This window comes from Phalangium opilio, unplaced genomic scaffold (genome assembly GCF_054372755.1).
Source record: "Phalangium opilio isolate 3A_F unplaced genomic scaffold, DU_Popi_V2 ptg000009l_1, whole genome shotgun sequence".
Classification (NCBI taxonomy): domain Eukaryota; kingdom Metazoa; phylum Arthropoda; class Arachnida; order Opiliones; family Phalangiidae; genus Phalangium; species Phalangium opilio.
In genome coordinates, this window is record NW_028324146.1 from 13,724,107 (window position 1) to 13,747,500 (window position 23,394).

Consider the following 23,394-nt stretch of genomic DNA (forward strand, 5'->3'; position numbering starts at 1 on the left):
AAAAAAGCAAACATATCTTCTTTTTGTTATTGTTTTATAAAGATGAAAGTTAATTAAATTCAAATTATTAACTAGCACTCTCGGCAACGGCCATATCACGCTGAATACACCGGTTCTCGTCCGATAACCGAAGTTAAGCAGCGTCGAGCGCAGTCACTACTTGGGAGGGAGACCACTTAGGAACACTGCGTGCCGTTGGCTTTTTCACTTTTTTTTCCTCTTTTAAATTTTTAATAGATATGAAAAGAGCAAACATGTTTTCTTTTTGTTATTGTTTTCAAATGATGAAGGTTAATTTGTCTCACTTAATTTAAATTCGAATTATTATCTAGCACTCTCGGCAACGGCCATATTACGCTGAAAACACCGGTTCTCGTCCGATCACCGAAGTTAAGCAGCGTCGAGCGCAGTCAGTACTTGGAAACTTTGCGTGCCGTTGGCTTTTTCACTTTTATTTCCTCTTTTAAATTCCATGAGATATGAAAAAAGCAAACATATCTTCTTTTTCTTATTGATTTATAAAGATGAAGGTTAATAAAATTCGAATTATTAAATAGCACTCTCGGCAACGGCCATATCACGCTGAAAACACCGGTTCTCGTCCGATCACCGAAGTTAAGCAGCGTCGAGCGCAGTCAGTACTTGGGAGGGAGACCACTTAGGAACACTGCGTGCCGTTGGCTTTTTCACTTTTTTTTTCCTCTTTTAAATTTTTAATAGATATGAAAAGAGCAAACATGTTTTCTTTTTGTTATTGTTTTCAAATGATGAAGGTTAATTTTTCTCACTTAATTTAAATTCGAATTATTATCTAGCACTCTCGGCAACGGCCATATTACGCTGAAAACACCGGTTCTCGTCCGATCACCGAAGTTAAGCAGCGTCGAGCGCAGTCAGTACTTGGAAACTTTGCGTGCCGTTGGCTTTTTCACTTTTATTTCCTCTTTTAAATTCCATGAGATATGAAAAAAGCAAACATATCTTCTTTTTCTTATTGATTTATAAAGATGAAGGTTAATAAAATTCGAATTATTAAATAGCACTCTCGGCAACGGCCATATCACGCTGAAAACACCGGTTCTCGTCCGATCACCGAAGTTAAGCAGCGTCGAGCGCAGTCAGTACTTGGGAGGGAGACCACTTAGGAACACTGCGTGCCGTTGGCTTTTTCACTTTTTTTTCCTCTTTTAAATTCCAATAGATATGAAAAAAGCAAACAAATTTTCTTTTTGTTCTTGTTTTAAAAAGATGAAGGTTAATTTGTCTCACTTAATTTAAATTCAAATTATTAAATAGCACTCTCGGCAACGGCCATATCACGCTGAAAACACCGGTTCTCGTCCGATCACCGAAGTTAAGCAGCGTCGAGCGCAGTCAGTACTTGGGAGGGAGACCACTTAGGAACACTGCGTGCCGTTGGCTTTTTCACTTTTTTTCCTCTTTTAAATTCCAATAGATATGAAAAAAGCAAACATATTTTCTTTTTGTTATTGTTTTAAAAAGATGATGGTTAATTTGTCTCACTTAATTTAAATTCGAATTATTATCTAGCACTCTCGGCAACGGCCATATCACGCTGAAAACACCGGTTCTCGTCCGATCACCGAAGTTAAGCAGCGTCGAGCGCAGTCAGTACTTGGGAGGGAGACCACTTAGGAACACTGCGTGCCGTTGGCTTTTTCACTTTTTTTTCCTCTTTTAAATTCCAATAGATATGAAAAAGCAAACATATTTTCTTTTTGTTATTGTTTTAGAAAGATGATGGTTAATTTGTCTCACTTAATTTAAATTCGAATTATTATCTAGCACTCTCGGCAACGGCCATATCACGCTGAAAACACCGGTTCTCGTCCGATCACCGAAGTTAAGCAGCGTCGAGCGCAGTCAGTACTTGGAAACTTTGCGTGCCGTTGGCTTTTTCACTTTTATTTCCTCTTTTAAATTCCATGAGATATGAAAAAAGCAAACATATCTTCTTTTTCTTATTGACTTATAAAGATGAAGGTTAATTAAATTCGAATTATTAAATAGCACTCTCGGCAACGGCCATATCACGCTGAAAACACCGGGTCTCGTCCGATAACCGAAGTTAAGCAGCGTCGAGCGCAGTCAGTACTTGCTAGGGAGGCCACTTAGGAACACTGCGTGCCGTTGGCTTTTTCACTTTTTTTCCTCTTTTAAATTCCTATAGATATGAAAAAAGCAAACATGTTTTCTTTTTGTTATTGTTTTAAAAAGATGAAGGTTAATTTGTCTCACTTAATTTAAATTCAAATTATTAAATAGCACTCTCGGCAACGGCCATATCACGCTGAAAACACCGGTTCTCGTCCGATCACCGAAGTTAAGCAGCGTCGAGCGCAGTCAGTACTTGGGAGGGAGACCACTTAGGAACACTGCGTGCCGTTGGCTTTTTCACTTTTTTTTCCTCTTTTAAATTCCAATAGATATGAAAAAAGCAAACATATTTTCTTTTTGTTATTGTTTTAAAAAGATGATGGTTAATTTGTCTCACTTAATTTAAATTCGAATTATTATCTAGCACTCTCGGCAACGGCCATATCACGCTGAAAACACCGGTTCTCGTCCGATCACCGAAGTTAAGCAGCGTCGAGCGCAGTCAGTACTTGGAAACTTTGAGTGCCGTTGGCTTTTTCACTTTTATTTCCTCTTTTAAATTCCATGAGATATGAAAAAAGCAAACATATCTTCTTTTTCTTATTGACTTATAAAGATGAAGGTTAATTAAATTCGAATTATTAAATAGCACTCTCGGCAACGGCCATATCACGCTGAAAACACCGGTTCTCGTCCGATAACCGAAGTTAAGCAGCGTCGAGCGCAGTCAGTACTTGGGAGGGAGGCCACTTAGGAACACTGCGTGCCGTTGGCTTTTTCACTTTTTTTCCTCTTTTAAATTCCTATAGATATGAAAAAAGCAAACATATTTTCTTTTTGTTTATGTTTTAAAAAGATGAAGGTCAATTTGTCTCACTTAATTTAAATTCGAATTATTATCTAGCACTCTCGGCAACGGCCATATCACGCTGAAAACACCGGTTCTCGTCGGATCACCGAAGTTAAGCAGCGTCGAGCCCAGTCAGTACTTGGGAGGGAGACCACTTAGGAAAACTGGGTGCCGTTGGCTTTTTCACTTTTTTTTCCTCTTTTAAATTCCTATAGATATGAAAAAAGCAAACATATTTTCTTTTTGTTATTGTTTTAAAAAGATGGTCAATTTGTCTCACTTAATTTAAATTCGAATTATTATCTAGCACTCTCGGCAACGGCCATATCACGCTGAAAACACCGGTTCTCGTTTGATCACCGAAGTTAAGCAGCGTCGAGCGCAGTCAGTACTTGGAAACTTTGCGTGGCGTTGGCATTTTCACTTTTATTTCCTCTTTTAAATTCCATCAGATATGAAAAAAGCAAACGTATCTTCTTTTTCTTATTGATTTATAAAGATGAAGGTTAATTAAATTCAAATTATTAAATAGCACTCTCGGCAACGGCCATATCACGCTGAAAACACCGGTTCGCGTCGAATCACCGAAGTTAAGCAGCGTCGAGCGGAATCAGTACTTGGGAGGGAGACCACTTAGGAACACTGCGTGCCGTTGGCTTTTTCAATTTTTTTTCCTCTTTTAAATTCCAATAGATATGAAAAAAGCAAACATATTTTCTATTTGTTATTGTTTTAAAAAGATGATGGTTAATTTGTCTCACTTAATATAAATTCGAATTATTATCTAGCACTCTCGGCAACGGCCATATCACGCTGAAAACACCGGTTCTCGTCCGATCACCGAAGTTAAGCAGCGTCGAGCGCAGTCAGTACTTGGAAACTTTGCGTGCCGTTGGCTTTTTCACTTTTATTTCCTCTTTTAAATTCCATGAGATATGAAAAAAGCAAACATATCTTCTTTTTCTTATTGATTTATAAAGATGAAGGTTAATTAAATTCGAATTATTAAATAGCACTCTCGGCAACGGCCATATCACTTTGAAAACACCGGTTCTCGTCCGATCACCGAAGTTAAGCAGCGTCGAGCGCAGTCAGTACTTGGGAGGGAGACCACTTTGGAACACTGCGTGCCGTTGGCTTTTTCACTTTTTTTTCCTCTTTTAAATTCCAATAGATATGAAAAAAGCAAACATATTTTCTTTTTGTTATTGTTTTAAAAAGATGATGGTTAATTTGTCTCACTTAATTTAAATTCGAATTATTATCTAGCACTCTCGGCAACGGCCATATCACGCTGAAAACACCGGTTCTCGTCCGATCACCGAAGTTAAGCAGCGTCGAGCGCAGTCAGTACTTGGAAACTTTGCGTGCCGTTGGCTTTTTCACTTTTATTTCCTCTTTTAAATTCCATGAGATATGAAAAAAGCAAACATATCTTCTTTTTCTTATTGATTTATAAAGATGAAGGTTAATTAAATTCGAATTATTAAATAGCACTCTCGGCAACGGCCATATCACGCTGGAAACACCGGTTCTCGTCCGATAACCGAAGTTCAGCAGCGTCGAGCGCAGTCAGTACTTGGGAGGGAGACCACTTAGGAACACTGCGTGCCGTTGGCTTTTTCACTTTTTTTTCCTCTTTTAAATTCCTATAGATATGAAAAAAGCAAACATATTTTCTTTTTGTTATTGTTTTAAAAAGATGGTCAATTTGTCTCACTTAATTTAAATTCGAATTATTATCTAGCACTCTCGGCAACGGCCATATCAAGCTGAAAACACCGGTTCTCGTCAGATCACCGAAGTTAAGCAGCGTCGAGCGCAGTCAGTACTTGGGAGGGAGACCACTTAGGAGCACTGCGCGCCGTTGGCTTTTTCACTTTTTTTTCCTATTTTAAATTCCAATAGATATGAAAAAAGCCAACATATTTTCTTTTTGTTATTGTTTTAAAAAGATGAAGGTTAATTTGTCTCACTTAATTTAAATTCGAATTATTAAATAGCACTCTCGGCAACGGCCATATCACGCTGAAAACACCGGTTCTCGTCCGATCACCGAAGTTAAGCAGCGTCGAACGCAGTCAGTACTTGGGAGGAGACCACTTAGGAACACTGCGTGCCGTTGGCTTTTTCACTTTTTTTCCTCTTTTAAATTCCTATAGATATGAAAAAAGCAAACATATTTTCTTTTTGTTATTGTTTTAAAAAGATGGTCAATTTGTCTCACTTAATTTAAATTCGAATTATTATCTAGCACTCTCGTCAACGGCCATATCACGCTGAAAACACCGGTTCTCGTCCGATAACCGAAGTTAAGCAGCGTCGAGCGCAGTCAGTACTTGGGAGGGAGGCCACTTAGGAACACTGCGTGCCGTTGGCTTTTTCACTTTTTTTCCTCTTTTAAATTCCTATAGATATGAAAAAAGCAAACACATTTTCTTTTTGTTATTGTTTTAAAAAGATGAAGGTCAATTTGTCTCACTTAATTTAAATTCGAATTATTATCTAGCACTCTCGGCAACGGCCATATCACGCTGAAAACACCGGTTCTCGTCGGATCACCGAAGTTAAGCAGCGTCGAGCGCAGTCAGTACTTGGAAACTTTGCGTGGCGTTGGCATTTTCACTTTTATTTCCTCTTTTAAATTCCATCAGATATGAAAAAAGCAAACGTATCTTCTTTTTCTTATTGATTTATAAAGATGAAGGTTAATTAAATTCAAATTATTAAATAGCACTCTCGGCAACGGCCATATCACGCTGAAAACACCGGTTCGCGTCGAATCACCGAAGTTAAGCAGCGTCGAGCGCAGTCAGTACTTGGGAGGGAGACCACTTAGGAACACTGCGTGCCGTTGGCTTTTTCACTTTTTTTTCCTCTTTTAAATTCCAATAGATATGAAAAAAGCAAACATATTTTCTTTTTGTTATTGTTTTAAAAAGATGATGGTTAATTTGTCTCACTTAATTTAAATTCGAATTATTATCTAGCACTCTCGGCAACGGCCATATCACGCTGAAAACACCGGTTCTCGTCCGATCACCGAAGTTAAGCAGCGTCGAGCGCAGTCAGTACTTGGAAACTTTGCGTGCCGTTGGCTTTTTCACTTTTATTTCCTCTTTTAAATTCCATGAGATATGAAAAAAGCAAACATATCTTCTTTTTCTTATTGATTTATAAAGATGAAGGTTAATTAAATTCGAATTATTAAATAGCACTCTCGGCAACGGCCATATCACGCTGGAAACACCGGTTCTCGTCCGATAACCGAAGTTCAGCAGCGTCGAGCGCAGTCAGTACTTGGGAGGGAGACCACTTAGGAACACTGCGTGCCGTTGGCTTTTTCACTTTTTTTTCCTCTTTTAAATTCCTATAGATATGAAAAAAGCAAACATATTTTCTTTTTGTTATTGTTTTAAAAAGATGGTCAATTTGTCTCACTTAATTTAAATCCGAATTATTATCTAGCACTCTCGGCAACGGCCATATCAAGCTGAAAACACCGGTTCTCGTCAGATCACCGAAGTTAAGCAGCGTCGAGCGCAGTCAGTACTTGGGAGGGAGACCACTTAGGAGCACTGCGCGCCGTTGGCTTTTTCACTTTTTTTTCCTATTTTAAATTCCAATAGATATGAAAAAAGCCAACATATTTTCTTTTTGTTATTGTTTTAAAAAGATGAAGGTTAATTTGTCTCACTTAATTTAAATTCGAATTATTAAATAGCACTCTCGGCAACGGCCATATCACGCTGAAAACACCGGTTCTCGTCCGATCACCGAAGTTAAGCAGCGTCGAGCGCAGTCAGTACTTGGGAGGAGACCACTTAGGAACACTGCGTGCCGTTGGCTTTTTCACTTTTTTTCCTCTTTTAAATTCCTATAGATATGAAAAAAGCAAACATATTTTCTTTTTGTTATTGTTTTAAAAAGATGAAGGTCAATTTGTCTCACTTAATTTAAATTCGAATTATTATCTAGCACTCTCGTCAACGGCCATATCACGCTGAAAACACCGGTTCTCGTCCGATAACCGAAGTTAAGCAGCGTCGAGCGCAGTCAGTACTTGGGAGGGAGGCCACTTAGGAACACTGCGTGCCGTTGGCTTTTTCACTTTTTTTCCTCTTTTAAATTCCTATAGATATGAAAAAAGCAAACACATTTTCTTTTTGTTATTGTTTTAAAAAGATGAAGGTCAATTTGTCTCACTTAATTTAAATTCCAATTATTATCTAGCACTCTCGGCAACGGCCATATCACGCTGAAAACACCGGTTCTCGTCGGATCACCGAAGTTAAGCAGCGTCGAGCCCAGTCAGTACTTGGAGGGAGACCACTTAGGAAAACTGGGTGCCGTTGGGTTTTTCACTTTTTTTTCCTCTTTTAAATTCCTATAGATATGAAAAAAGCAAACATATTTTCTTTTTGTTATTGTTTTAAAAAGATGGTCAATCTGTCTCACTTAATTTAAATTCGAATTATTATCTAGCACTCTCGGCAACGGCCATATCACGCTGAAAACACCGGTTCGCGTCGAATCACCGAAGTTAAGCAGCGTCGAGCGCAGTCAGTACTTGGGAGGGAGACCACTTAGGAACACTGCGTGCCGTTGGCTTTTTCAATTTTTTTTCCTCTTTTTAATTCCAATAGATATGAAAAAAGCAAACATATTTTCTATTTGTTATTGTTTTAAAAAGATGATGGTTAATTTGTCTCACTTAATATAAATTCGAATTATTATCTAGCACTCTCGGCAACGGCCATATCACGCTGAAAACACCGGTTCTCGTCCGATCACCGAAGTTAAGCAGCGTCGAGCGCAGTCAGTACTTGGAAACTTTGCGTGCCGTTGGCTTTTTCACTTTTATTTCCTCTTTTAAATTCCATGAGATATGAAAAAAGCAAACATATCTTCTTTTTCTTATTGATTTATAAAGATGAAGGTTAATTAATTTCGAATTATTAAATAGCACTCTCGGCAACGGCCATATCACGCTGGAAACACCGGTTCTCGTCCGATAACCGAAGTTAAGCAGCGTCGAGCGCAGTCAGTACTTGGGAGGGAGACCACTTAGGAACACTGCGTGCCGTTGGCTTTTTCACTTTTTTTTCCTCTTTTAAATTCCTATAGATATGAAAAAAGCAAACATATTTTCTTTTTGTTATTGTTTTAAAAAGATGGTCAATTTGTCTCACTTAATTTAAATTCGAATTATAATCTAGCACTCTCGGCAACGGCCATATCACGCTGAAAACACCGGTTCTCGTCCGATAACCGAAGTTAAGCAGCGTCGAGCGCAGTCAGTACTTGGGAGGGAGACCACTTAGGAACACTGCGTGCCGTTGGCTTTTTCACTTTTTTTTCCTCTTTTAAATTCCTATAGATATGAAAAAAGCAAACATATTTTCTTTTTGTTATTGTTTTAAAAAGATGGTCAATTTGTCTCACTTAATTTAAATTCGAATTATAATCTAGCACTCTCGGCAACGGCCATATCACGCTGAAAACACCGGTTCTCGTCGGATCACCGAAGTTAAGCAGCGTCGAGCGCATACAGTACTTAGGAATACTGCGTGCCGTTTGCTTTTTCACTTTTGTTTCCTCTTTTAAATTTTAATAGATATGAAAAAAGCAAACACGTTTTCTTTTTGTTATTGTTTTAAAATGATGAAGGTTAATTTGTCTCACTTAATTTAAATTCGAATTATTAACTAGCACTCTCGGCAACGGCCATATCACGCTGAAAACGGTATCGTTCCTTTCAACCGAATTCCTAATGGACCGAAATCCCATTCGACCGAATATCCCGCAATGATTTTAGATTTCCAGCCCAATGGCTATATTCCCGATGGACCGAAATCCCAATCGTCCGAATATGCCCCTAAAAAATACATGAATATAACTTGAAACACTGTAGCCGTCAGCGATTCGGTGGTGTAGTGGATACGATGTTGGACTGCGAAGCGATAGGTTGTTGGTTCGAATCTCCGAAAGGTATGTTAGTAATATTAAAAGTAAATGTTTCGTGATACTAATTAGCCTTATTCCTGATCAGCGCCACTAGCGTATGGTCTGAAAACTACTCCCATAGAGTCTAGGTATATTTAAGCGGGTTTGCAGAATTTCCGCCAGGTGGCTCGAACGCCGCGCCATCTGACGGAAATTCTGCAAACCCGCTTAAATATACCTAGACTCTATGGGAGTAGTTTTCAGACCATCCGCTAGTGGCGCTGATTAGACATATGGCCAATTAAAACGCTCACTTTCATTCCTTTCAAGGCAAGAGATATATAGAATTAATAAACATATTGTGCTTAAAATGAAGTACAGTCTTAATGGTAGTTCTAGTTCCATCAATGTCTTTAAATTTTAAATTAAAATTTTAATATTTTGGTTTCGGGTGGGTTGGGTTAGGTTAGGTTAGGTTAGGTTAAGTTAGGTTAGCATAGGTTAAGTTAGGTTAGCATAGGTTAGGTTAGGTTAGTATAGGTTAGGTTAGGTTAGGTTAGGTTAGGTTAGTTTAGGTTTGGTTTGGTTTGATTCCAATAATTCGTTGACACCTTTTCCAAAATATGCTCCTTTTAATTAGCTACCACATTTTCCAAAATATTCTCCTTTTAACTAGCTACCACCTTTTCCAAAATATTCTCCTTTTAATTAGCTACCACCTTTTCTAAAACATTCTCCTATTAATTAGCTGCCACCTTTTCCAAAATATTCTCCTGTTAATTAGCTGCAACCTTTTCCAAAACATTCTCCAAATAATTAGCTGCCACCTTTTCCAAAAGATTTTCCTATTAATAAGCTGCCACCTTTTCCAAAATATTCTCCTATTAATTAGCTGCCACCTTTTCCAAAAGATTTTCCTATTAATTAGCTGCCACCTTTTCCAAAATATTCTCCTATTAATTAGCTGCCACCTTTTCCAAAATATTCTCCTATTAATTAGCTGCCACCTTTTCCAAAATATTCTCCAATTAATTATCTGACATCTTTTCCAAAATATTTCTATTATTGCTAATAAATTGTTCGTGGTAAGAGGCGGGCTTTTAATACTCATATAAATAATCTTTTTACCTCCAAACAGGGTTGGGTTGGGTTAGGTTAGGTTAGGTTAGGTTACGTTTGGTTAGGTTAGGTTAGGCTAGGGTAGGTGAGGTTCGCCGTAATTAAAACGTAGTTTAAATAAGTGCAGTAATACATTTTCAACTCACATTTATTTTAACAATAATAAGTTGTGAAATTAAAAATATATTTAATGCAAAACCACACAGTATGTCTTCTTCCAGTTCAATAGAATTTCGGTCCAATGGGACTATAATAAAACCGCACCTTTGGCTACGTTCGGTCGAATGGGACCCCAAAAAAACCCCCCTTCTGTCGAATGGGAATTCGGTTCAATGGGACCAAAGCCTGAAAACACCGGTTCACGTCCGATCACCGAAGTTAAGCAGCGTCGAGCGCATACAGTACTTGGGAATACTGCGTGCCGTTTGCTTTTTCACTTTTGTTTCCTCTTTTAAATTCCACCAGATATGAAAAAAGCAAACATATCTTCTTTTTTGTTATTGTTTTATAAAGATGAAAGTTAATTAAATTCAAATTATTAACGAGCACTCTCGGCAACGGCCATATCACGCTGAAAACACCGGTTCACGTCCGATCACCGAAGTTAAGCAGCGTCGAGCGCATACAGTACTTGGGAATACTGCGTGCCGTTTGCTTTTTCACTTTTGTTTCCTCTTTTAAATTCCACCAGATATGAAAAAAGCAAACATATCTTCTTTTTTGTTATTGTTTTATAAAGATGAAAGTTAATTAAATTCAAATTATTAACTAGCACTCTCGGCAACGGCCATATCACGCTGAATACTCCGGTTCTCGTCCGATAACCGAAGTTAAGCAGCGTCGAGCGCAGTCACTACTTGGGAGCGAGACCACTTAAGAACACTGCGTGCCGTTGGCTTTTTCACTTTTGTTTCCTCTTTTAAATTCCACCAGATATGAAAAAAGCAAACATATCTTCTTTTTGTTATTGTTTTATAAAGATGAAAGTTAATTTAATTCAAATTATTAACTAGCACTCTCGACAACGGCCATATCACGCTGAATACTCCGGTTCTAGTCCGATAACCGAAGTTAAGCAGCGTCGAGCGCAGTCACTACTTGGGAGCGAGACCACTTAAGAACACTGCGTGCCGTTGGCTTTTTCACTTTTTTTTCCTCTTTTAAATTTTAATAGATATGAAAAAAGCAAACACGTTTTCTTTTTGTTATTGTCTTAAAATGATGAAAGTTAATTTGTCTCACTTAATTTAAATTCGAATTATTAACTAGCACTCTCGGCAACGGCCATACCACGCTGAAAACACCGGTTCACGTCCGATCACCGAAGTTAAGCAGCGTCGAGCGCATACAGTACTTGGGAATACTGCGTGCCGTTTGCTTTTTCACTTTTGTTTCCTCTTTTAAATTCCACCAGATATGAAAAAAGCAAACATATCTTCTTTTTTGTTATTGTTTTATAAAGATGAAAGTTAATTAAATTCAAATTATTAACTAGCACTCTCGGCAACGGCCATATCACGCTGAATACTCCGGTTCTCGTCCGATAACCGAAGTTAAGCAGCGTCGAGCGCAGTCACTACTTGGGAGCGAGACCACTTAAGAACACTGCGTGCCGTTGGCTTTTTCACTTTTGTTTCCTCTTTCAAATTCCACCAGACATGAAAAAAGCAAACATATCTTCTTTTTGTTATTGTTTTATAAAGATGAAGGTTAATTAAATTCAAATTTTTAACTAGCACTCTCGTCAACGGCCATATCACGCTGAATACACCGGTTCTCGTCCGATAACCGAAGTTAAGCAGCGTCGAGCGCAGTCACTACTTGGGAGGGAGACCACTTAGGAACACTGCGTGCCGTTGGCTTTTTCACTTTTTTCCTCTTTTAAATTTTAATAGATATGAAAAAAGCAAACACGTTTTCTTTTTGTTATTGTTTTAAAATGATGAAGGTTAATTTGTCTCACTTAATTTAAATTCGAATTATTAACTAGCACTCTCGGCAACGGCCATATCACGCTGAAAACACCGGTTCACGTCCGATCACCGAAGTTAAGCAGCGTCGAGCGCATACAGTACTTGGGAATACTGCGTGCCGTTTGCTTTTTCACTTTTGTTTCCTCTTTTAAATTCCACCAGATATGAAAAAAGCAAACATATCTTCTTTTTTGTTATTGTTTTATAAAGATGAAAGTTAATTAAATTCAAATTATTAACTAGCACTCTCGGCAACGGCCATATCACGCTGAATACTCCGGTTCTCGTCCGATAACCGAAGTTAAGCAGCGTCGAGCGCAGTCACTACTTGGGAGCGAGACCACTTAAGAACACTGCGTGCCGTTGGCTTTTTCACTTTTGTTTCCTCTTTTAAATTCCACCAGATATGAAAAAAGCAAACATATCTTCTTTTTGTTATTGTTTTATAAAGATGAAAGTTAATTTAATTCAAATTATTAACTAGCACTCTCGACAACGGCCATATCACGCTGAATACTCCGGTTCTAGTCCGATAACCGAAGTTAAGCAGCGTCGAGCGCAGTCACTACTTGGGAGCGAGACCACTTAAGAACACTGCGTGCCGTTGGCTTTTTCACTTTTTTTTCCTCTTTTAAATTTTAATAGATATGAAAAAAGCAAACACGTTTTCTTTTTGTTATTGTCTTAAAATGATGAAAGTTAATTTGTCTCACTTAATTTAAATTCGAATTATTAACTAGCACTCTCGGCAACGGCCATATCACGCTGAAAACACTGGTTCACGTCCGATCACCGAAGTTAAGCAGCGTCAAGCGCATACAGTACTTGGGAATACTGCGTGCCGTTTGCTTTTTCACTTTTGTTTCCTCTTTTAAATTCCACCAGATATGAAAAAAGCAAACATATCTTCTTTTTTGTTATTGTTTTATAAAGATGAAAGTTAATTAAATTCAAATTATTAACTAGCACTCTCGGCAACGGCCATATCACGCTGAATACTCCGGTTCTCGTCCGATAACCGAAGTTAAGCAGCGTCGAGCGCAGTCACTACTTGGGAGGGAGACCACTTAGGAACACTGCGTGCCGTTGGCTTTTTCACTTTTTTCCTCTTTTAAATTTTAATAGATATGAAAAAAGCAAACACGTTTTCTTTTTGTTATTGTTTTAAAATGATGAAGGTTAATTTGTCTCACTTAATTTAAATTCGAATTATTAACTAGCACTCTCGGCAACGGCCATATCACGCTGAAAACACCGGTTCACGTCCGATCACCGAAGTTAAGCAGCGTCGAGCGCATACAGTACTTGGGAATACTGCGTGCCGTTTGCTTTTTCACTTTTGTTTCCTCTTTTAAATTCCACCAGATATGAAAAAAGCAAACATATCTTCTTTTTTGTTATTGTTTTATAAAGATGAAAGTTAATTAAATTCAAATTATTAACTAGCACTCTCGGCAACGGCCATATCACGCTGAATACTCCGGTTCTCGTCCGATAACCGAAGTTAAGCAGCGTCGAGCGCAGTCACTACTTGGGAGCGAGACCACTTAAGAACACTGCGTGCCGTTGGCTTTTTCACTTTTGTTTCCTCTTTTAAATTCCACCAGATATGAAAAAAGCAAACATATCTTCTTTTTGTTATTGTTTTATAAAGATGAAAGTTAATTTAATTCAAATTATTAACTAGCACTCTCGACAACGGCCATATCACGCTGAATACTCCGGTTCTAGTCCGATAACCGAAGTTAAGCAGCGTCGAGCGCAGTCACTACTTGGGAGCGAGACCACTTAAGAACACTGCGTGCCGTTGGCTTTTTCACTTTTTTTTCCTCTTTTAAATTTTAATAGATATGAAAAAAGCAAACACGTTTTCTTTTTGTTATTGTCTTAAAATGATGAAAGTTAATTTGTCTCACTTAATTTAAATTCGAATTATTAACTAGCACTCTCGGCAACGGCCATATCACGCTGAAAACACTGGTTCACGTCCGATCACCGAAGTTAAGCAGCGTCAAGCGCATACAGTACTTGGGAATACTGCGTGCCGTTTGCTTTTTCACTTTTGTTTCCTCTTTTAAATTCCACCAGATATGAAAAAAGCAAACATATCTTCTTTTTTGTTATTGTTTTATAAAGATGAAAGTTAATTAAATTCAAATTATTAACTAGCACTCTCGGCAACGGCCATATCACGCTGAATACTCCGGTTCTCGTCCGATAACCGAAGTTAAGCAGCGTCGAGCGCAGTCACTACTTGGGAGCGAGACCACTTAAGAACACTGCGTGCCGTTGGCTTTTTCACTTTTGTTTCCTCTTTTAAATTCCACCAGATATGAAAAAAGCAAACATATCTTCTTTTTGTTATTGTTTTATAAAGATGAAAGTTAATTAAATTCAAATTATTAACTAGCACTCTCGGCAACGGCCATATCACGCTGAATACTCCTGTTCTCGTCCGATGACCGAAGTTAAGCAGCGTCGAGCGCAGTCACTACTTGGGAGCGAGACCACTTAAGAACACTGCGTGCCGTTGGCTTTTTCACTTTTGTTTCCTCTTTTAAATTCCACCAGATATGAAAAAAGCAAACATATCTTCTTTTTGTTATTGTTTTATAAAGATGAAAGTTAATTTAATTCAAATTATTAACTAGCACTCTCGACAACGGCCATATCACGCTGAATACTCCGGTTCTAGTCCGATAACCGAAGTTAAGCAGCGTCGAGCGCAGTCACTACTTGGGAGCGAGACCACTTAAGAACACTGCGTGCCGTTGGCTTTTTCACTTTTTTCCTCTTTTAAATTTTAATAGATATGAAAAAAGCAAACACGTTTTCTTTTTGTTATTGTCTTAAAATGATGAATGTTAATTTGTCTCACTTAATTTAAATTCGAATTATTAACTAGCACTCTCGGCAACGGCCATATCACGCTGAAAACACCGGTTCACGTCCGATCACCGAAGTAAAGCAGCGTCGAGCGCATACAGTACTTGGGAATACTGCGTGCCGTTTGCTTTTTCACTTTTGTTTCCTCTTTTAAATTCCACCAGATATGAAAAAAGCAAACATATCTTCTTTTTGTTATTGTTTTATATAGAAGAAAGTTAATTAAATTCAAATTATTAACTAGCATTCTCGGCAACGGCCATATCACGCTGAATACACCGGGTCTCGTCCGATAACCGAAGTTAAGCAGCGCCGAGCGCAGTCATTACTTGGGAGGGAGACCACTTAGGAACACTGCGTGCCGTTGGCTTTTTCACTTTTTTTTCCTCTTTTAAATTTTAATAGATATGAAAAAAGCAAACACGTTTTCTTTTTGTTATTGTTTTAAAATGATGAAGGTTAATTTGTCACACTTAATTTAAATTCGAATTATTAACTAGCACTCTCGGCAACGGCCATATCACGCTGAAAACACCGGTTCACGTCCGATCACCGAAGTAAAGCAGCGTCGAGCGCATACAGTACTTGGGAATACTGCGTGCCGTTTGCTTTTTCACTTTTGTTTCCTCTTTTAAATTCCACCAGATATGAAAAAAGCAAACATATCTTCTTTTTGTTATTGTTTTATAAAGAAGAAAGTAAATTAAATTCAAATTATTAACTAGCATTCTCGGCAACGGCCATATCACGCTGAATACACCGGGTCTCGTCCGATAACCGAAGTTAAGCAGCGCCGAGCGCAGTCATTACTTGGGAGGGAGACCACTTAGGAACACTGCGTGCCGTTGGCTTTTTCACTTTTTTTTCCTCTTTTAAATTTTAATAGATATGTAAAAAGCAAACAGGTTTTCTTTTTGTTATTGTTTTAAAATGATGAAGGTTAATTTGTCTCACTTAATTTAAATTCGAATTATTAACTAGCACTCTCGGCAACGGCCATATCACTCTGAAAACACCGGTTCACGTCCGATAACCGAAGTTAAGCAGCGTCGAGCGCAGTCACTACTTGGGAGGGAGACCACTTAGGAACACTGCGTGCCCTTGGCTTTTTCACTTTTTTTTTCCTCTTTTAAATTTTAATAGATATGTAAAAAGCAAACAGGTTTTCTTTTTGTTATTGTTTTAAAATGATGAAGGTTAATTTGTCTCACTTAATTTAAATTCGAATTATTAACTAGCACTCTCGGCAACGGCCATATCACGCTGAAAACACCGGTTCACGTCCGATCACCGAAGTTAAGCAGCGTCGAGCGCATACAGTACTTGGGAATACTGCGTGCCGTTAGCTTTTTCACTTTTGTTTCCTCTTTTAAATTCCACCAGATATGAAAAAAGCAAACATATCTTCTTTTTTGTTATTGTTTTATAAAGATGAAAGTTAATTAAATTCAGATTATTAACTAGCACTCTCGGCAACGGCCATATCACGCTGAATACTCCGGTTCTCGTCCGATAACCGAAGTTAGGCAGCGTCGAGCGCAGTCACTACTTGGGAGCGAGACCACTTAAGAACACTGCGTGCCGTTGGCTTTTTCACTTTTGTTTCCTCTTTTAAATTCCACCAGATATGAAAAAAGCAAACATATCTTCTTTTTGTTATTGTTTTATAAAGATGAAAGTTAATTTAATTCAAATTATTAACTAGCACTCTCGGCAACGGCCATAACACGCTGAATACACCGGTTCTCGTCCGATAACCGATGTTAAGAAGCGTCGAGCGCAGTCAGTACTTGGGAGGGAGACCACTTAGGAACACTGCGTGCCGTTGGCTTTTTCACTTTTTTTTCCTCTTTTAAATTTTAATAGATATGAAAAAAGCAAACATGTTTTCTTTTTGTTATTGTTTTAAAATGATGAAGGTTAATTTGTCTCACTTAATTTAAATTCGAATTATTAACTAGCACTCTCGGCAACGGCCATATCACGCTGAAAACACGGGTTCACGTCCGATCACCGAAGTTAAGCAGCGTCGAGCGCATACAGTACTTGGGTATACTGCGTGCCATTGGCTTTTTCACTTTTGTTTCCTCTTTTAAATTACAATAGATATGAAAAAAGCAAACATGTTTTCTTTTTGTTATTGTTTTAAAATGATGAAGGTTAATTTGTCTCACTTAATTTAAATCCGAATTATTAACTAGCACTCTCGGCAACGGCCATATCACGCTGAAAACACGGGTTCACGTCCGATCACCGAAGTTAAGCAGCGTCGAGCGCATACAGTACTTGGGTATACTGCGTGCCATTGGCTTTTTCACTTTTGTTTCCTCTTTTAAATTACAATAGATATGAAAAAGGCAAACGTATCTTCTTTTTGCTATTGTTTTATAAAGATGAAGGTTAATTTGTCTCACTTAATTTAAATTCGAATTAATAACTAGCACTCTCGGCAACGGTCATATCACGCTGAAAACACCGGTTCTCGTCCGATCACCGAAGTTAAGCAGCGTCGAGCGCATACAGTACTTGGGAATACTGCGTGCCGTTGGTTTTTCCCTTTTGTTTCCTCTTTTAAATTCCACCCGATATGAAAAAAGCAAACATATCTTCTTTTTGTTATTGTTTTATAATGATGAAAGTTAATTAAATTCAAATTATTAACTAGCACTCTCGGCAACGGCCATATCACGCTGAATACTCCGGTTCTCGTCCGATAACCGAAGTTAAGCAGCGTCGAGCGCAGTCACTACTTGGGAGCGAGACCACTTAAGAACACTGCGTGCCGTTGGCTTTTTCACTTTTTTTCCTCTTTTAAATTTTAATAGATATGAAAAAAGCAAACACGTTTTCGTTTTGTTATTGTTTTAAAATGATGAAGGTTAATTTGTCTCACTTAATTTAAATCCGAATTATTAACTAGCACTCTCGGCAACGGCCATATCACGCTGAAAACACCGGTTCACGTCCGATAACCGAAGTTAAGCAGCGTCGAGCGCAGTCACTACTTGGGAGGGAGACCACTTAGGAACACTGCGTGCCCTTGGCTTTTTCACTTTTTTTTCCTCTTTTAAATTTTAATAGATATGAAAAAAGCAAACACGTTTTCGTTTTGTTATTGTTTTAAAATGATGAAGGTTAATTTGTCTCACTTAATTTAAATCCGAATTATTAACTAGCACTCTCGGCAACGGCCATATCACGCTGAAAACACCGGTTCACGTCCGATCACCGAAGTAAAGCAGCGTCGAGCGCATACAGTACTTGGGAATACTGCGTGCCGTTTGCTTTTTCACTTTTGTTTCCTCTTTTAAATTCCACCAGATATGAAAAAAGCAAACATATCTTCTTTTTGTTATTGTTTTATAAAGAAGAAAGTTAATTAAATTCAAATTATTAACTAGCATTCTCGGCAACGGCCATATCACGCTGAATGCACCGGTTCTCGTCCGATAACCGAAGTTAAGCAGCGTCGAGCGCAGTCATTACTTGGGAGGGAGACCACTTAGGAACACTGCGTGCCGGTGGCTTTTTCACTTTTTTTTCCTCTTTTAAATTTTAATAGATATGTAAAAAGCAAACAGGTTTTCTTTTTGTTATTGTTTTATAAAGATGAAAGTTAATTTAATTCAAATTATTAACTAGCACTCTCGGCAACGGCCATAACACGCTGAATACACCGGTTCTCGTCCGATAACCGAAGTTAAGAAGCGTCGAGCGCAGTCAGTACTTGGGAGGGAGACCACTTAGGAACACTGCGTGCCGTTGGCTTTTTCACTTTTTTTTCCTCTTTTAAATTTTAATAGATATGAAAAAAGCAAACATGTTTTCTTTTTGTTATTGTTTTAAAATGATAAAGGTTAATTTGTCTCACTTAATTTAAATTCGAATTATTAACTAGCACTCTCGGCAACGGCCATATCACGCTGAAAACACGGGTTCACGTCCGATCACCGAAGTTAAGCAGCGTCGAGCGCATACAGTACTTGGGTATACTGCGTGCCATTGGCTTTTTCACTTTTGTTTCCTCTTTTAAATTACAATAGATATGAAAAAGGCAAACGTATCTTCTTTTTGTTATTGTTTTATAAAGATGAAGGTTAATTTGTCTCACTTAATTTAAATTCGAATTATTAACTAGCACTCTCGGCAACGGCCATATCACGCTGAAAACACCGGTTCACGTCCGATCACCGAAGTTAAGCAGCGTCGAGCGCATACAGTACTTGGGAATACTGCGTGCCGTTAGCTTTTTCACTTTTGTTTCCTCTTTTAAATTCCACCAGATATGAAAAAAGCAAACATATCTTCTTTTTTGTTATTGTTTTATAAAGATGAAAGTTAATTAAATTCAAATTATTAACTAGCACTCTCGGCAACGGCCATATCACGCTGAATACTCCGGTTCTCGTCCGATAACCGAAGTTAGGCAGCGTCGAGCGCAGTCACTACTTGGGAGCGAGACCACTTAAGAACACTGCGTGCCGTTGGCTTTTTCACTTTTGTTTCCTCTTTTAAATTCCACCAGATATGAAAAAAGCAAACATATCTTCTTTTTGTTATTGTTTTATAAAGATGAAAGTTAATTTAATTCAAATTATTAACTAGCACTCTCGGCAACGGCCATATCACGCTGAATACACCGGTTCTCGTCCGATAACCGAAGTTAAGAAGCGTCGAGCGCAGTCAGTACTTGGGAGGGAGACCACTTAGGAACACTGCGTGCCGTTGGCTTTTTCACTTTTTTTTCCTCTTTTAAATTTTAATAGATATGAAAAAAGCAAACATGTTTTCTTTTTGTTATTGTTTTAAAATGATGAAGGTTAATTTGTCTCACTTAATTTAAATTCGAATTATTAACTAGCACTCTCGGCAACGGCCATATCACGCTGAAAACACGGGTTCACGTCCGATCACCGAAGTTAAGCAGCGTCGAGCGCATACAGTACTTGGGTATACTGCGTGCCATTGGCTTTTTCACTTTTGTTTCCTCTTTTAAATTACAATAGATATGAAAAAAGCAAACATGTTTTCTTTTTGTTATTGTTTTAAAATGATGAAGGTTAATTTGTCTCACTTAATTTAAATTCGAATTATTAACTAGCACTCTCGGCAACGGCCATATCACGCTGAAAACACGGGTTCACGTCCGATCACCGAAGTTAAGCAGCGTCGAGCGCATACAGTACTTGGGTATACTGCGTGCCATTGGCTTTTTCACTTTTGTTTCCTCTTTTAAATTACAATAGATATGAAAAAGGCAAACGTATCTTCTTTTTGCTATTGTTTTATAAAGATGAAGGTTAATTTGTCTCACTTAATTTAAATTCGAATTAATAACTAGCACTCTCGGCAACGGTCATATCACGCTGAAAACACCGGTTCTCGTCCGATCACCGAAGTTAAGCAGCGTCGAGCGCATACAGTACTTGGGAATACTGCGTGCCGTTGGTTTTTCCCTTTTGTTTCCTCTTTTAAATTCCACCCGATATGAAAAAAGCAAACATATCTTCTTTTTGTTATTGTTTTATAATGATGAAAGTTAATTAAATTCAAATTATTAACTAGCACTCTCGGCAACGGCCATATCACGCTGAATACTCCGGTTCTCGTCCGATAACCGAAGTTAAGCAGCGTCGAGCGCAGTCACTACTTGGGAGCGAGACCACTTAAGAACACTGCGTGCCGTTGGCTTTTTCACTTTTTTTTCCTCTTTTAAATTTTAATAGATATGAAAAAAGCAAACACGTTTTCTTTTTGTTATTGTTTTAAAATGATGAAGGTTAATTTGTCTCACTTAATTTAAATTCGAATTATTATTTAGCACTCTCGGCAACGGCCATATCACGCTGAAAACACCGGTTCACGTCCGATAACCGAAGTTAAGCAGCGTCGAGCGCAGTCACTACTTGGGAGGGAGACCACTTAGGAACACTGCGTGCCCTTGGCTTTTTCACTTTTTTTTCCTCTTTTAAATTTTAATAGATATGAAAAAAGCAAACACGTTTTCGTTTTGTTATTGTTTTAAAATGATGAAGGTTAATTTGTCTCACTTAATTTAAATCCGAATTATTAACTAGCACTCTCGGCAACGGCCATATCACGCTGAAAACACCGGTTCACGTCCGATCACCGAAGTAAACCAGCGTCGAGCGCATACAGTACTTGGGAATACTGCGTGCCGTTTGCTTTTTCACTTTTGTTTCCTCTTTTAAATTCCACCAGATATGAAAAAAGCAAACATATCTTCTTTTTGTTATTGTTTTATAAAGAAGAAAGTTAATTAAATTCAAATTATTAACTAGCATTCTCGGCAACGGCCATATCACGCTGAATGCACCGGTTCTCGTCCGATAACCGAAGTTAAGCAGCGTCGAGCGCAGTCATTACTTGGGAGGGAGACCACTTAGGAACACTGCGTGCCGTTGGCTTTTTCACTTTTTTTTCCTCTTTTAAATTTTAATAGATATGTAAAAAGCAAACAGGTTTTCTTTTTGTTATTGTTTTATAAAGATGAAAGTTAATTTAATTCAAATTATTAACTAGCACTCTCGGCAACGGCCATAACACGCTGAATACACCGGTTCTCGTCCGATAACCGAAGTTAAGAAGCGTCGAGCGCAGTCAGTACTTGGGAGGGAGACCACTTAGGAACACTGCGTGCCGTTGGCTTTTTCACTTTTTTTTCCTCTTTTAAATTTTAATAGATATGAAAAAAGCAAACACGTTTTCTTTTTGTTATTGTTTTAAAATGATGAAGGTTAATTTGTCTCACTTAATTTAAATTCGAATTATTAACTAGCACTCTCGGCAACGGCCATATCACGCTGAAAACACCGGTTCACGTCCGATAACCGAAGTTAAGCAGCGTCGAGCGCAGTCACTACTTGGGAGGGAGACCACTTAGGAACACTGCGTGCCCTTGGCTTTTTCGTTTTTTTTTTCCTCTTTTAAATTTTAATAGATATGAAAAAAGCAAACATGTTTTCTTTTTGTTATTGTTTCAAATGATGAAGGTTAATTTGTCTCACTTAATTTAAATTCGAATTATTAACTAGCACTCTCGGCAACGGCCATATCACGCTGAAAACACCGGTTCACGTCCGATCACCGAAGTTAAGCAGCGTCGAGCGCATACAGTACTTGGGAATACTGCGTGCCGTTTGCTTTTTCACTTTTGTTTCCTCTTTTAAATTCCACCAGATAAGAAAAAAGCAAACATATCTTCTTTTTTGTTATTGTTTTATAAAGATGAAAGTTAATTAAATTCAAATTATTAACTAGCACTCTCGGCAACGGCCATATCACGCTGAATACTCCGGTTCTCGTCCGATAACCGAATTTAAGCAGCGTCGAGCGCAGTCACTACTTGAGAGGGAGACCACTTAGGAACACTGCGTGCCGTTGGCTTTTTCACTTTTTTTTCCTCTTTTAAATTTTAATAGATATGAAAAAAGCAAACACGTTTTCGTTTTGTTATTGTTTTAAAATGATGAAGGTTAATTTGTCTCACTTAATTTAAATCCAAATTATTAACTAGCACTCTCGGCAACGGCCATATCACGCTGAAAACACCGGTTCACGTCCGATCACCGAAGTAAAGCAGCGTCGAGCGCATACAGTACTTGGGAATACTGCGTGCCGTTTGCTTTTTCACTTTTGTTTCCTCTTTTAAATTCCACCAGATATGAAAAAAGCAAACATATCTTCTTTTTGTTATTGTTTTATAAAGAAGAAAGTTAATTAAATTCAAATTATTAACTAGCATTCTCGGCAACGGCCATATCACGCTGAATGGACCGGTTCTCGTCCGATAACCGAAGTTAAGCAGCGTCGAGCGCAGTCTTTACTTGGGAGGGAGACCACTTAGGAACACTGCGTGCCGTTGGCTTTTTCACTTTTTTTTCCTCTTTTAAATTTTAATAGATATGTAAAAAGCAAACAGGTTTTCTTTTTGTTATTGTTTTAAAATGATGAAGGTTAATTTGTCTCACTTAATTTAAATTCGAATTATTATCTAGCACTCTCGGCAACGGCCATATCACGCTGAGAACACCGGTTCTCGTCCGACCGCCGACGTTAGCAGCGTCGAGCGCAGTCAGTACTTGGGAATACTGCGTGCCGTTGGCTTTTTCACTTTTGTTTCCTCTTTTAAATTCCACCCGATATGAAAAAAGCAAACATATCTTCTTTTTGTTATTGTTTTATAAAGATGAAAGTTAATTAAATTAAAATTATTAACTAGCACTCTCGGCAACGGCCATATCACGCTGAATACACCGGTTCTCGTCCGATAACCGAAGTTAAGCAGCGTCGAGCGCAGTCATTACTTGGGAGGGAGACCACTTAGGAACACTGCGTGGCGTTGGCTTTTTCACTTTTTTTTCCTCTTTTAAATTTTAATAGATATGTAAAAAGCAAACAGGTTTTCTTTTTGTTATTGTTTTAAAATGATGAAGGTTAATTTGTCTCACTTAATTTAAATTCGAATTATTAACTAGCACT

The 23,394-nt window shown here is 38.1% G+C and overlaps 11 non-coding genes and 60 pseudogenes across 11 annotated transcripts; all 71 read left to right on the forward strand.

Moving 5' to 3' along the window:
- Nucleotides 1-82: 82 nt before the first annotated feature.
- LOC149716281 (5S ribosomal RNA) lies at nt 83-201 on the forward strand (annotated as a pseudogene).
- A 138-nt stretch (nt 202-339) lies between these two features.
- LOC149716282 (5S ribosomal RNA) lies at nt 340-442 on the forward strand (annotated as a pseudogene).
- Nucleotides 443-564: 122 nt separating this feature from the next.
- On the forward strand, nt 565-683 carry LOC149716283 (5S ribosomal RNA). Its single transcript, XR_016372066.1, has one exon. It is a non-coding gene; the product is annotated as a 5S ribosomal RNA (ribosomal RNA).
- Nucleotides 684-822: 139 nt separating this feature from the next.
- Nucleotides 823-925, forward strand: LOC149716284 (5S ribosomal RNA; annotated as a pseudogene).
- Nucleotides 926-1,047: 122 nt separating this feature from the next.
- On the forward strand, nt 1,048-1,166 carry LOC149716285 (5S ribosomal RNA). The gene has a single exon (XR_016372068.1). It is a non-coding gene; the product is annotated as a 5S ribosomal RNA (ribosomal RNA).
- Nucleotides 1,167-1,303: 137 nt separating this feature from the next.
- On the forward strand, nt 1,304-1,422 carry LOC149716286 (5S ribosomal RNA). The gene has a single exon (XR_016372070.1). It is a non-coding gene; the product is annotated as a 5S ribosomal RNA (ribosomal RNA).
- Nucleotides 1,423-1,558: 136 nt separating this feature from the next.
- LOC149716287 (5S ribosomal RNA) lies at nt 1,559-1,677 on the forward strand. The gene has a single exon (XR_016372072.1). It is a non-coding gene; the product is annotated as a 5S ribosomal RNA (ribosomal RNA).
- A 136-nt stretch (nt 1,678-1,813) lies between these two features.
- Nucleotides 1,814-1,916, forward strand: LOC149716288 (5S ribosomal RNA; annotated as a pseudogene).
- Nucleotides 1,917-2,038: 122 nt separating this feature from the next.
- Nucleotides 2,039-2,157, forward strand: LOC149716289 (5S ribosomal RNA; annotated as a pseudogene).
- A 136-nt stretch (nt 2,158-2,293) lies between these two features.
- LOC149716290 (5S ribosomal RNA) lies at nt 2,294-2,412 on the forward strand. Its single transcript, XR_016372080.1, has one exon. It is a non-coding gene; the product is annotated as a 5S ribosomal RNA (ribosomal RNA).
- Nucleotides 2,413-2,549: 137 nt separating this feature from the next.
- LOC149716291 (5S ribosomal RNA) lies at nt 2,550-2,652 on the forward strand (annotated as a pseudogene).
- A 122-nt stretch (nt 2,653-2,774) lies between these two features.
- On the forward strand, nt 2,775-2,893 carry LOC149716292 (5S ribosomal RNA; annotated as a pseudogene).
- A 136-nt stretch (nt 2,894-3,029) lies between these two features.
- On the forward strand, nt 3,030-3,148 carry LOC149716293 (5S ribosomal RNA). The gene has a single exon (XR_016372653.1). It is a non-coding gene; the product is annotated as a 5S ribosomal RNA (ribosomal RNA).
- A 359-nt stretch (nt 3,149-3,507) lies between these two features.
- Nucleotides 3,508-3,626, forward strand: LOC149716294 (5S ribosomal RNA; annotated as a pseudogene).
- A 137-nt stretch (nt 3,627-3,763) lies between these two features.
- On the forward strand, nt 3,764-3,866 carry LOC149716295 (5S ribosomal RNA; annotated as a pseudogene).
- Nucleotides 3,867-3,988: 122 nt separating this feature from the next.
- On the forward strand, nt 3,989-4,107 carry LOC149716296 (5S ribosomal RNA; annotated as a pseudogene).
- A 137-nt stretch (nt 4,108-4,244) lies between these two features.
- Nucleotides 4,245-4,347, forward strand: LOC149716297 (5S ribosomal RNA; annotated as a pseudogene).
- A 122-nt stretch (nt 4,348-4,469) lies between these two features.
- On the forward strand, nt 4,470-4,588 carry LOC149716298 (5S ribosomal RNA; annotated as a pseudogene).
- Nucleotides 4,589-4,722: 134 nt separating this feature from the next.
- LOC149716299 (5S ribosomal RNA) lies at nt 4,723-4,841 on the forward strand (annotated as a pseudogene).
- A 137-nt stretch (nt 4,842-4,978) lies between these two features.
- On the forward strand, nt 4,979-5,096 carry LOC149716300 (5S ribosomal RNA; annotated as a pseudogene).
- A 133-nt stretch (nt 5,097-5,229) lies between these two features.
- Nucleotides 5,230-5,348, forward strand: LOC149716301 (5S ribosomal RNA). Its single transcript, XR_016374214.1, has one exon. It is a non-coding gene; the product is annotated as a 5S ribosomal RNA (ribosomal RNA).
- Nucleotides 5,349-5,709: 361 nt separating this feature from the next.
- Nucleotides 5,710-5,828, forward strand: LOC149716302 (5S ribosomal RNA; annotated as a pseudogene).
- Nucleotides 5,829-5,965: 137 nt separating this feature from the next.
- Nucleotides 5,966-6,068, forward strand: LOC149716303 (5S ribosomal RNA; annotated as a pseudogene).
- A 122-nt stretch (nt 6,069-6,190) lies between these two features.
- On the forward strand, nt 6,191-6,309 carry LOC149716304 (5S ribosomal RNA; annotated as a pseudogene).
- Nucleotides 6,310-6,443: 134 nt separating this feature from the next.
- On the forward strand, nt 6,444-6,562 carry LOC149716305 (5S ribosomal RNA; annotated as a pseudogene).
- Nucleotides 6,563-6,699: 137 nt separating this feature from the next.
- On the forward strand, nt 6,700-6,817 carry LOC149716306 (5S ribosomal RNA). Its single transcript, XR_016374302.1, has one exon. It is a non-coding gene; the product is annotated as a 5S ribosomal RNA (ribosomal RNA).
- Nucleotides 6,818-6,953: 136 nt separating this feature from the next.
- LOC149716307 (5S ribosomal RNA) lies at nt 6,954-7,072 on the forward strand. Its single transcript, XR_016374215.1, has one exon. It is a non-coding gene; the product is annotated as a 5S ribosomal RNA (ribosomal RNA).
- A 136-nt stretch (nt 7,073-7,208) lies between these two features.
- On the forward strand, nt 7,209-7,326 carry LOC149716308 (5S ribosomal RNA; annotated as a pseudogene).
- Nucleotides 7,327-7,460: 134 nt separating this feature from the next.
- On the forward strand, nt 7,461-7,579 carry LOC149716309 (5S ribosomal RNA; annotated as a pseudogene).
- Nucleotides 7,580-7,716: 137 nt separating this feature from the next.
- On the forward strand, nt 7,717-7,819 carry LOC149716310 (5S ribosomal RNA; annotated as a pseudogene).
- A 122-nt stretch (nt 7,820-7,941) lies between these two features.
- On the forward strand, nt 7,942-8,060 carry LOC149716311 (5S ribosomal RNA). Its single transcript, XR_016374217.1, has one exon. It is a non-coding gene; the product is annotated as a 5S ribosomal RNA (ribosomal RNA).
- A 134-nt stretch (nt 8,061-8,194) lies between these two features.
- Nucleotides 8,195-8,313, forward strand: LOC149716312 (5S ribosomal RNA). Its single transcript, XR_016374241.1, has one exon. It is a non-coding gene; the product is annotated as a 5S ribosomal RNA (ribosomal RNA).
- Nucleotides 8,314-10,586: 2,273 nt separating this feature from the next.
- Nucleotides 10,587-10,689, forward strand: LOC149716313 (5S ribosomal RNA; annotated as a pseudogene).
- Nucleotides 10,690-10,812: 123 nt separating this feature from the next.
- On the forward strand, nt 10,813-10,931 carry LOC149716314 (5S ribosomal RNA; annotated as a pseudogene).
- Nucleotides 10,932-11,053: 122 nt separating this feature from the next.
- Nucleotides 11,054-11,172, forward strand: LOC149716315 (5S ribosomal RNA; annotated as a pseudogene).
- Nucleotides 11,173-11,535: 363 nt separating this feature from the next.
- LOC149716316 (5S ribosomal RNA) lies at nt 11,536-11,654 on the forward strand (annotated as a pseudogene).
- Nucleotides 11,655-11,776: 122 nt separating this feature from the next.
- Nucleotides 11,777-11,895, forward strand: LOC149716317 (5S ribosomal RNA; annotated as a pseudogene).
- A 135-nt stretch (nt 11,896-12,030) lies between these two features.
- LOC149716318 (5S ribosomal RNA) lies at nt 12,031-12,133 on the forward strand (annotated as a pseudogene).
- Nucleotides 12,134-12,256: 123 nt separating this feature from the next.
- LOC149716319 (5S ribosomal RNA) lies at nt 12,257-12,375 on the forward strand (annotated as a pseudogene).
- A 122-nt stretch (nt 12,376-12,497) lies between these two features.
- Nucleotides 12,498-12,616, forward strand: LOC149716320 (5S ribosomal RNA; annotated as a pseudogene).
- A 363-nt stretch (nt 12,617-12,979) lies between these two features.
- On the forward strand, nt 12,980-13,098 carry LOC149716321 (5S ribosomal RNA; annotated as a pseudogene).
- Nucleotides 13,099-13,233: 135 nt separating this feature from the next.
- LOC149716322 (5S ribosomal RNA) lies at nt 13,234-13,336 on the forward strand (annotated as a pseudogene).
- Nucleotides 13,337-13,459: 123 nt separating this feature from the next.
- Nucleotides 13,460-13,578, forward strand: LOC149716323 (5S ribosomal RNA; annotated as a pseudogene).
- Nucleotides 13,579-13,700: 122 nt separating this feature from the next.
- On the forward strand, nt 13,701-13,819 carry LOC149716324 (5S ribosomal RNA; annotated as a pseudogene).
- Nucleotides 13,820-14,182: 363 nt separating this feature from the next.
- On the forward strand, nt 14,183-14,301 carry LOC149716325 (5S ribosomal RNA; annotated as a pseudogene).
- Nucleotides 14,302-14,423: 122 nt separating this feature from the next.
- Nucleotides 14,424-14,542, forward strand: LOC149716326 (5S ribosomal RNA; annotated as a pseudogene).
- A 122-nt stretch (nt 14,543-14,664) lies between these two features.
- On the forward strand, nt 14,665-14,783 carry LOC149716327 (5S ribosomal RNA; annotated as a pseudogene).
- Nucleotides 14,784-15,143: 360 nt separating this feature from the next.
- On the forward strand, nt 15,144-15,262 carry LOC149716328 (5S ribosomal RNA; annotated as a pseudogene).
- Nucleotides 15,263-15,624: 362 nt separating this feature from the next.
- LOC149716329 (5S ribosomal RNA) lies at nt 15,625-15,743 on the forward strand (annotated as a pseudogene).
- Nucleotides 15,744-15,880: 137 nt separating this feature from the next.
- Nucleotides 15,881-15,999, forward strand: LOC149716330 (5S ribosomal RNA; annotated as a pseudogene).
- A 138-nt stretch (nt 16,000-16,137) lies between these two features.
- On the forward strand, nt 16,138-16,240 carry LOC149716331 (5S ribosomal RNA; annotated as a pseudogene).
- Nucleotides 16,241-16,363: 123 nt separating this feature from the next.
- LOC149716332 (5S ribosomal RNA) lies at nt 16,364-16,482 on the forward strand (annotated as a pseudogene).
- A 122-nt stretch (nt 16,483-16,604) lies between these two features.
- On the forward strand, nt 16,605-16,723 carry LOC149716333 (5S ribosomal RNA; annotated as a pseudogene).
- A 617-nt stretch (nt 16,724-17,340) lies between these two features.
- LOC149716334 (5S ribosomal RNA) lies at nt 17,341-17,443 on the forward strand (annotated as a pseudogene).
- A 121-nt stretch (nt 17,444-17,564) lies between these two features.
- Nucleotides 17,565-17,683, forward strand: LOC149716335 (5S ribosomal RNA; annotated as a pseudogene).
- Nucleotides 17,684-17,819: 136 nt separating this feature from the next.
- Nucleotides 17,820-17,938, forward strand: LOC149716336 (5S ribosomal RNA; annotated as a pseudogene).
- Nucleotides 17,939-18,300: 362 nt separating this feature from the next.
- LOC149716337 (5S ribosomal RNA) lies at nt 18,301-18,419 on the forward strand (annotated as a pseudogene).
- Nucleotides 18,420-18,541: 122 nt separating this feature from the next.
- Nucleotides 18,542-18,660, forward strand: LOC149716338 (5S ribosomal RNA; annotated as a pseudogene).
- Nucleotides 18,661-19,037: 377 nt separating this feature from the next.
- Nucleotides 19,038-19,140, forward strand: LOC149716339 (5S ribosomal RNA; annotated as a pseudogene).
- A 123-nt stretch (nt 19,141-19,263) lies between these two features.
- On the forward strand, nt 19,264-19,382 carry LOC149716340 (5S ribosomal RNA; annotated as a pseudogene).
- Nucleotides 19,383-19,504: 122 nt separating this feature from the next.
- On the forward strand, nt 19,505-19,623 carry LOC149716341 (5S ribosomal RNA; annotated as a pseudogene).
- Nucleotides 19,624-20,240: 617 nt separating this feature from the next.
- Nucleotides 20,241-20,343, forward strand: LOC149716342 (5S ribosomal RNA; annotated as a pseudogene).
- Nucleotides 20,344-20,464: 121 nt separating this feature from the next.
- On the forward strand, nt 20,465-20,583 carry LOC149716343 (5S ribosomal RNA; annotated as a pseudogene).
- Nucleotides 20,584-20,720: 137 nt separating this feature from the next.
- LOC149716344 (5S ribosomal RNA) lies at nt 20,721-20,839 on the forward strand (annotated as a pseudogene).
- A 362-nt stretch (nt 20,840-21,201) lies between these two features.
- On the forward strand, nt 21,202-21,320 carry LOC149716345 (5S ribosomal RNA; annotated as a pseudogene).
- A 122-nt stretch (nt 21,321-21,442) lies between these two features.
- LOC149716346 (5S ribosomal RNA) lies at nt 21,443-21,561 on the forward strand (annotated as a pseudogene).
- Nucleotides 21,562-21,698: 137 nt separating this feature from the next.
- LOC149716347 (5S ribosomal RNA) lies at nt 21,699-21,817 on the forward strand (annotated as a pseudogene).
- Nucleotides 21,818-21,954: 137 nt separating this feature from the next.
- On the forward strand, nt 21,955-22,057 carry LOC149716348 (5S ribosomal RNA; annotated as a pseudogene).
- Nucleotides 22,058-22,180: 123 nt separating this feature from the next.
- On the forward strand, nt 22,181-22,299 carry LOC149716349 (5S ribosomal RNA; annotated as a pseudogene).
- A 362-nt stretch (nt 22,300-22,661) lies between these two features.
- LOC149716350 (5S ribosomal RNA) lies at nt 22,662-22,780 on the forward strand (annotated as a pseudogene).
- Nucleotides 22,781-23,141: 361 nt separating this feature from the next.
- On the forward strand, nt 23,142-23,260 carry LOC149716351 (5S ribosomal RNA; annotated as a pseudogene).
- Nucleotides 23,261-23,394: the final 134 nt, after the last annotated feature.